We start from the raw sequence: 9,611 nt of genomic DNA, 5'->3' as shown, positions 1-9,611 counted from the left end.
TGAATCACTACTTCGTGCCCCAGGTCAATGCAGCATTTGCTAGACAGACTTTTCATAAGTTGTCTCAGAAGGCAGGTGAGACTGTGCAACAATTTGCTACTCGCTTGCGGCAGGCTGCTAAAGACTGTGCTTTTTGGGGGGATGCGGATAATCAAATAAGAGACGCTATCCTGAGTAGGTGCACGTCAGCCTATGTGCGGAGGAAATTGCTAGAGGAAGGGCATAGTCTAACGCTCGCCCGCACGTTACAATTGGCCTCACAATGTGAAAATGTCGAGGAGCAGATGTCAGCCATGTCATGTACAGAGAAGGCGGAGACAGATACTGTTCATCGTGTTACACAGAAAAGAGGGGATTATGCGAAAAGCTCGACAGAGAAACCAGAGGGAAATGGCGATAGGAACGAAAGGAAATGTTACAGATGTGGACTCACAGACCACATGGGCAGAGATCTGAAATGCCCAGCACATGGACAAGCGTGTCATAAGTGCAAGGGAAAGGATCATTTCTCCAAAGTATGCCGCATAAAGGGTACAAAGAAACACAGTGTGAACAATGTAGAGGAACAAAATAACTGTGCATTTGCTGTTACTGGAAATAATGTGACAGAGAGACTTACCTTTTGTGTGGGGGGAGTAAACCTGAGCATGTTAATTGATTCGGGTGCAACTAATAATGTGATAGATGAGAATACATGGGAAGGATTAAAGTCAGAACACATTAAGTGTCAGTCACATGTCCCTAAGACAGAGAGAAAGTTATTCACTTATGCTTCTAGCTGACCACTGTCAGTTAAAGGTGTATTCACATGTGGGATTACAATAGGTAAGAGAACTGAGCAGGCGGAGTTCATTGTGGTTAAAGGCGATGGAGAGCCGTTGCTAGGAAGGGAGACAGCCATGAAACTGGGAGTTTTAAAAATAGGCGCAGATGTCTCAGCTGTGGTAGATGTAAGACAGCTACTAGAACAGCGGTATCCAAAGATGTTCCAGGGAGTAGGAAGGCTGAACACAAAACAGATCAGTTTGTATATCGACCCACAAGTGAAGCCTGTGGCCCAGCCACTCAGGCGTATACCATTCAACTTAAGGGGGGCAGTAGAAGCCAAAATAAAACAATTGAGGGACATGGACATTATCGAACCTGTAACCCACCCCATGGGTAAATCCTGTGGTTATTGTACCAAAAGCAGATAAGGATATAAGGTTATGCCTAGACATGAGATGAGCAAACCAGGCAATAGTGAGGGAACGATATCCAATCCCCACCGTTGATGAGATACTCCAAGGTATGAACGGCTCGACGGTGTTTAGTAAGCTAGACCTGAAATGGGGTTATCACCAGCTAGAACTGACCCCTGAGTCATGAGAAATCACAACGTTTGCTTTACATACCAGAGTATACAGGTACAAGAGGCTGATATTTGGTGTATCTTCAGCTAGTAAGCAATATCAGCACGAGATAGCTAATGCCTTAGCTGGAATAGAGGGTGTTGAAAACATCTCAGACGACACTATTGTGCATGCAGATGACCAGGAAATGCACGACAGCTGCCTGCACGCTGTCATGACCAGACTAATGGAAAGTGGACTGACACTAAACTCAGAGAAGTGCCAATTCAACATGGACCGATTGATTTTCATGGGAATCCTGTTGTCTGAAAAGGGCATCGGACCAACAGCAGAGAGAGTGCAAGTGGTGGCAGAAGCTCGGGAACCAGAGAATGCTACAGAGGTGAGGAGTTTCTTGGGACTCGTTGGGTACAGTAGCAGATTCATCCCGCAGTTTGCAATGCTATCAGAGCCACTGCGACGCCTGACGAGAAAAGACACACCATTTAAATTTGGATCACAACAAAGACAGTCATTCAGTGCACTCAAGGAAGAGTTGGCCAGAGCCGGCACTTTAGCATATTTTGATAAGGACGTACCAACCAAGGTGATAGCTGATGCCAGTCCTGTAGGTTTAGGCGCAGTACTAGTTCAGGACCAACAGGGACAAGATGTGCCAATATGCTATGTAAGTCGTAGTTTAACAGACTGTGAGAGGAAATACTCTCAAACAGAGAGAGAGACCTTAGCTCTTGTATGGGCTTGTGAGAGGCTGCATCCATATGTGTATGGCCGAAAATTTAACTTGGTAACTGACCATAAGCCATTACAGGTGATATACAGCCCACACTCTAAAGCCTGTGCCCGTATAGAGAGATGGGTACTTAGATTACAGCCGTATGATTTTAAGGTGATACACATTCCAGGCAAGCAAAACATTGCAGACCCACTGTCACGATTGCTGGGGGAGACAGCAAAACAGGAGAGACATTCTCACAGCTCAGATGAATATGTGAGATTTGTAGCTGTGAGTGCGACACCAAAAGCACTCACGACTAGAGAGGTGGAGGAAGACTCTGCTACCGACCCAGAGCTGATTGAGGTACGGAAGGCAATCACAAACGGACATTTTGAGAACTGTAAAGCTTATGCAGCAATTGCAAACGAGCTGTGCGTAGTGGGGTACCTAGTTCTTCGGGGAACACGCATCATGCTACCCACAGTGTTACACGCACGAGCCCTGGTGTTTGCACATTGTGATGAAATAAGTCATAAGTATATACCTTATTCTACCTGTGTATAGTTTCCTATTGTAATCCTGCGACTTTCTTGGTTGGCCAGGAATGCTGATGTACTGTATACCACTCTGCTGTGCCATTGATTGTCCTGATACTGTTACTTCGCCCCTGGCTCCGCCTCCTGGCAGTTCTGAGAAGCTGGTCTGTGAGCTAACATGTGTGTTCTGTTCTGTCCAGTTCTAAGCTAATAAAAGCCAACTGTTTGAGTTATAACTACCAGTCTCTGTAGTTATTTAAGGTATATCAATTTTATTAGCTTATTACTTCCAGGGATGGACAGATTCCTGAAGCCGGAGCGTCTGGACAGTGATCCACATTCGGCGGACGCATCGAAGAAATTCGCACATTGGCTCCGGTGTTTCGAACATTTCATTGCATCGCTCGATGATGAGGCCAACAAACTGGGCCTACTGACTAACCTAGTAAGTCATCGGACCTACTCGCTAATCGAGGACGCTCCTACATACGAGGATGCACTCGCGACTCTCAAGGCCCAATACCTGAAGCCTGTTAACGATGTGTATGCCAGGCATCTCTTGGCTACCCGCAGGCAACTACCGGAGGAATCGCTGGATGATTTTCTACAGAATCTAAAGGCCCTGGCAAAGGACTGCTACTACAAGGCTGTGACGGCCATTTTGTACCAGGAAGAAGCGGTTCACGATTCGTTTATATCGGGCCTTCGATCGAATTACATTAGGCAGAGGTTGCTTGAAAGGGACACTCTGGATCTAAAGACGGCCGTGGCTACAGCTCGATCGCTGGATGTGGCGCAGAAGAACTCCGAGACCTATGCGTCAGGCCATGCGGCCCTCTCAGCCTCGTGCGCGCCGAGCGAGGAGGCGCCATCCTCTCCGCCTGGGCCTCGGACCAGCCCTACACCACGGGAGTCTCCACCCAGCCCCACCACTTCAGCGATGTCCCGCGGACCAAGATGCTACTTCTGCGGCCAGCTCAAGCACCCCAGACACCGATGTCCTGCGAAAGACACCACATGTTTCAAGTGCAAGAAACGGGGACATTTCAGCAAGGTATGTAAGGGGAATCCCGTACCTGATACAGTCTCCGCGGCCCTACACGTGGTCCCAGAATCTGATACCGTCTCAGCGGCCGCCTACGGATCTACGATAGCCTCAGTCACGGTTGACCAGTCCAGACCGCATCCACTATCAAAGTCTATGATGGACGTTAAGGTAAACGGACACCCGACGAAGTGTTTAATCGATTGCGGGAGTACGGAGAGTTTTATTCACCCTAGCCTCATCAAACTGTACTCACTAAAGGTGTACCCTACCCGGAGCAAAGTCGCAATGGCATCTAAGTCCCTCACTTCGGAGGTAAGCGGTTTCTGTAAAGTAACACTGACTGTTAAGGGCACAGAGTATAAAGATTTTAAACTCTAGGGGCTAGATTTTCAGTTGCTTGCGCCAGCAGTTAGCGCCTTAAGAGAAGTGATTTCCGGGCGCTATGCGTGTAGCGCCCGGGCGCAGCGCAGTTTGCGCCCCGCCCCAAATTAAGTTGCCCGTTAGCGCCGGCGCAAAGTTTAGCGCCCGCCCGGATGCGCGCGCAGAAAATGACGTCACATCCTCGTGCAACGCCCTTTGGCCGCCCCGATTGCAAACTTCAGTCGGACCGCACCATTGTGCGGCGGGCGGCCGGAGCGTTTGGAAAAAGGAACGCAACACAACCAGCGCGGGCCCCGGGGGGCGCTAATTAAAGGGAACGTCCTCTCCAGTATAAAGGCCATCCTTTTTTCAGAAAACAGTCTTGTGCAACGCATTTCTGGAGACACAACAAGGAGGATAGCTAACTGGTTTCAAGCAGCAAGAGCCAGGTATTTTTGGACTCAGGCAACAGCGCTGCAAGTGGCCATTTGGAAATTAGAGTGTTTGCCAGGATTTGATGGGGGTTGCATGGGGTGCCAACGCGGAGCTGCAGCTCCATGTCCGTAGGGCTCGCAGACGCATTGTGAGAGGGGCAGCCCTGGCTAGAGGCAGAGGGGGCTACAGGCGTCGGCCACGTAGGCCTTACCCAGTCAGGCTATACCGCCAGCAGCGCTCCTACCTAAACATGAGTGCCGCGCGATGTGTTAAAAGGCTCCGATTCCGAAAGGGGGTGATTGCAGAGATCTGCCACCTGCTTCGCCGAGATCTGCGGCCAAAGCTCAGGTGCAGGACGTCTCTGTCGGTGGAAGTGAAGGTGACAGTGGCATTGAACTTCTATGCCACCGGCTCCTTCCAATACACTGCTGGGGACATAGCAAACATCTCCCAGTACGGCGCGCATCGCTGCATCCGCCAGGTGACCGAAGCACTGTTCAGAAGGAGAAGCCAATTCATCTCCTTCCCCATGGCCCTGGAGAGCCAGCATCAGCGCGCATTGGGATTTTCCAGACTCGGGGAATTCCCCTTGGTGCAGGGCGCCATTGACTGTACGCATGTGGCTTTGCGGGCCCCTCTGGAGCATGGCGAGCAGTATCGCAACAGGAAGGGCTACCATTCTCTGAATGTGCAGCTGGTCTGTGACCACAAGCAGCGCATCATGGCAGTCAATGCCAGCTTCCCAGGCAGCAGCCACGATGCCTTTATCCTGCGGCAGAGTACTGTGCATGACATGTTCCAGGCACAGCCTCCCCCAAGAGGATGGCTACTCGGGGACAAAGGCTATCCTTTGTGCACCTGGCTCATGACCCCGCTCCGCGCGCCCAGGACCGCTGCTGAAGAGGCCTACAACGAGAGCCATCAAACCACCCGCAACATCATCGAGCTAACTATTGGGGTCCTCAAGCAGCGGTTCCGCTGCCTTGATCGCTCCGGAGGAGCTCTCCAGTATTCGCCGGACCGGGTCTCCCAATTTGTGGTGGTTTGCTGCATGCTACACAACCTGGCTATCCGCAGGACTCAGGCACTGCCACCTGACGTTGGACCAGCACCTCAGGAGGAGGAGCAGGAGGAGCATGAGGAGGAGGAGGAGGAGGAGGAGGAGGAGCAGGAGTACGTTCCCAGGAGGGAGCGACCAGGGCCAAGGGCCGCACGACGCCACCTTATTACACGGTACTTCTAAGCCCCCTGTCAGGGAATGGCCAGGGGCCATGAGGGAAGATGAATGCAGCCGCTCCGCAAGCCCTCAGCCGGCGAAGCCAACAAACACTAAGAAGAACCATGGAGACTGCATGAATAAAGATAATTTTTTATTACACAAAAATGAAAAGCCCTTCCCACATGAATCCCCAAAAACAATAAACGGGCCCCACAAAAAGCCCAACAAACGACTCACTCCCACAAACTGGGGAGGAGCCACTCCACCTTTATTGAAACCGGGCCTCAACGTCGGCCTAACGCAAAAAAAAAGCCCTCCAAAAGCACAACCATGGGCAAAATAAAGATGGCCACCGCCATATTAAAGGAAAGCTGGCCACACCCTCTACTGAGTGGCCCGCGAGGGCGAGACCTTGGCCAGCATTTTGCCTCCCCTGCCCTGCCTGCTGCTCCTTCGCAAGCTCTGCCCAGTGGCTGCTGCGAGGCTGGGGGAAGGCGCCTGAGGCTCAGATGCCCTTCCGCCAGATGCCGCTGGGGGGGCGGCCTACACGGCGTTTGGGCCTCGAGGGGCCGTCTCCTGAGTGGCGCACCTGAGCCTGGCCACCATCAGCTGCAGCCGCTTGCCCTTGACGGCCCAGAGGGGGAATGGCGGCGACGGATGGCGCAATGTGGGCCAGCTGGCGTCTGGGATGCGCTGGCTGGTGCTGTGGCGCGGTGGCACTCGGCCGGGCCCGCACTGCAGGATCCGCAGCAATCAGCCGACGGCCGGCTTGCTGGGATGGTCCAGCGCGGCGCCTGCCCTGGCGATGCCTGCCTGAGACAGCGCGTGTGGCAGCAGTGAGTGGCCCTGTGGTCCTGGTGTGCACGCGCATCACATCCGCCAGGGTCTTGACGGCATCAGTTAGCATGCGGCCAGTCGCGGCAGTTGCTGCCCCGAACTCGCGCACACTGGTCGCCAGCGACTCGATGGCCTCAGGCATGCGCCCCACCACGCTCATGAGCTCCGTGTGGCGCCGGTCCGAGTCGTCGGCCATCTGATCGAGCTTCCGCACCTCCTCCGAAGTGAAGGTGTCCGGACTGGAGTCGCGACTCTCCCGCTGGGGAGGAGGGGGCCGAACTAGGGGACCCTTGCCGCGTTGGTGACGGCGAGTGTGCCGAGCAGCAGCACTCCCCTCTGATCCTTCCCCCCTTTGGGGGGAAGGCCGCGGGCCACGCGCACGGCTGCTGGGTGGCTGGACGCCACTGGTCCCAGAAGCTGCATTGCCCTGCGACAGTTCCTCCAGGCACTCGTCCAGTGAGGAGGTGTCAAGCATTTCCTCCTCTCCTGCGGGACGTGACTGTTCCCCCGAAGGTCCGGCTTGCTCCTCCTCCTCCTCCTGGTTGGAGGTGCTGTCACTGGCAGCCTCAGGGTCCTGGTCGTCACCAGCTGAAAGCAGGAATGCACAAGAGTAGCTTCAGAGTGAGGAGATGGCGTCAGCGAGGGAGTTAGGACTGGTGGGATTCAGCGCATTGGTGGGACAGTGGCAAAGGAGGTAGCTCGGATGGGCCAGTGCGACGCGAGAGGGCCAAAAGGCGAGGTCCTTACCATTGCCGGGCAGTGGAGGGTCGGATACACCGCACGCTGTGGGGACAATCACACGGGCTCCCATGAGCACACACACGCGCTCCTCCAGCCGAGTGAGCTTCTGCAGCTTGGCGCGGCCACCCCTGGCACGGGCCTGGCGATTAAACGCTACTTTAGCCTGCAAGAGAAAGGACGGGCTGTAAGTGCGCAGTGAAGCCCTGATGTAGTGTGCACTGCCTCCCATGGTGGAATAGCTTGGACAGAGTGAAGCCCTGATGTAGTGTGCACTGCCTCCCATGGTGGAATAGCTTGGACAGAGTGAAGCCCTGATGTAGTGTGCACTGCCTCCCATGGTGGAATAGCTTGGACAGAGTGAAGCCCTGATGTACTGTCCACTGCCTCCCATGGTGGAATAGCTTGGCCAAAGTGTAGAGTGCCGAATGGCCATTTGATGCTCATGACTGTCCCAATGCTGCTGGCTGAGGGCTGGCCAAAAGGACTTTCAGGTCCCTTTGCCCATCATGTCAGGTGTACATGCAAGAATGAGGAGGAGACTGGAAAGGCTACTCACCCTCACAATCCTGGTCAGATCGTTGTATTTCTTACGGCATTGTTTGTGGGTCCTGGGGGCCTCGCCGGTGAACGTCACCCTCTGGGCGATCTGCTTCCAGGCTTTGGTGTAGTCGTGGTGGGTTGGATTCCTCCCACTCTCTGGAAACAAGATCTTGCGCCTCACCTCCAGAGCTGTGACCATTATGTCCAGATCACCCTCTGAGAAGCGCAGGGCACGCTGACGGGCCTTCTCTGGCGTTGCCATGACTCCCTGGGGCTGAGCAGTAGTGTTGAGGCCTCTTTGCAAGGCTGCAGTGTGCAGGGCGTGGCAGCAGACCAATTCGTCCCTTCCCCCTTTAAGAGCTGGTCGGCACCACGGGGTCTGCTGTCAGTGCAAAAATGACCGCACCCGTGCTGCGCCCCGCCTGGGCGCTATCCCTCTGGACCGCCGGCTTAGCGCCTAAAGAGAGTAGTGGAACGCCTCTTTTAGCGCTCCACCAACCTCTTAGGGCGAAGCCACTGAATTCCCGGCAACGGGGCGCTACTTTGGGGCGGGCGCTAACTTCGGGCGGGCGCTAAAGCTAGCGCCCCAAAACTGCCTATACTGAAAATCTAGCCCCTTGTGTTGCCACAGCTCTGCATGAAACTAATTCTAGGCCTAGATTTCCAGTGCCACCACGAGAGCGTCACACTTGCATATGGCGGATCCCAGCCCCCGCTCACAGTTTGCGGCCTCTCCACTTTAAAGATAAGCCCGCCATCTCTGTTTGCGAACCTCGCCCCAAACTGTAGACCTATCGTGACCAAAAGTCGACGGTACAGTTCGGATGATAAAAAATTTATAAAAGAAGAAGTAGGGAGGCTACAGCGGGAGGGTATCATCGAAAATAGTAATAGCCTGTGGCGTGCTCAGGTAGTGGTGGTTAAAACTAACGAAAAGAAACGGCTGGTGGTCGACTACAGCCAGACCATCAACATATATACGCAACTAGACGCTTATCCCTTGCCGCGCATCTCCGAGATGGTGAACCAGATTGCCCAGTATCGTGTGTTTTCCACTATTGACTTAAAGTCTGCCTATCACCAGCTCCCCATAAAAGTAGATGACCGTCCTTATACGGCTTTTGAAGCAAATGGGCGCCTGTACCAATTCCTTAGGGTACCCTTCGGGGTCACGAATGGAGTTTCCGTTTTCCAACGGGAAATGGACCGTATGGTAGATGAGAATGTGTTGAAGGCAACATTTCCGTACCTGGACAATGTTACTATCTGTGGACGCGACCAACAGGAGCACGACCGGAATCTCGCTAAATTTCTAGAGACTGCCCAAAAGCTAAACCTGACCTATAACGAGCACAAATGTACTTTCAACACTACTCGTCTGTGTATTCTCGGCTGTGTGGTAGAGAATGGGGTAATCGGGCCAGACCCTGAACGATTACGCCCGCTTAAAGAACTACCACTGCCACATAACCCTAAGGCCTTAAGAAGGTGTCTGGGATTCTTCTCTTATTATGCTCAGTGGGTGGCCAACTACTCGGACAAAGCCCGAGCCCTTATCAAGTCGACGTCTTTCCCTCTATCAGTAGAAGCGCAGGAGGCATTCACCAACATCAAACGGGACATTGAAAAGGCCGTGGTATGTGCTGTAGATGAGAGGATACCCTTCCAGGTAGAGAGCAATGCTTCTGATTTCGCGTTGGCTGCAACCCTCAACCAGGCCGGGAAACCGGTAGCCTTCTTTTCCCGTACACTACAGGGTCCTGAAGTCAGGCATTCTTCCATTGAGAAGGAAGCACAAGCAATTATCGAGGCGGTCAGACATTGG

Source organism: Somniosus microcephalus, chromosome 1, assembly GCF_052327205.1.
Source record: "Somniosus microcephalus isolate GS21.2 chromosome 1, FLI_Smic_1.0, whole genome shotgun sequence".
NCBI classification, from domain to species: domain Eukaryota; kingdom Metazoa; phylum Chordata; class Chondrichthyes; order Squaliformes; family Somniosidae; genus Somniosus; species Somniosus microcephalus.
Note: the sequence above shows the minus strand (reverse complement) of the source record.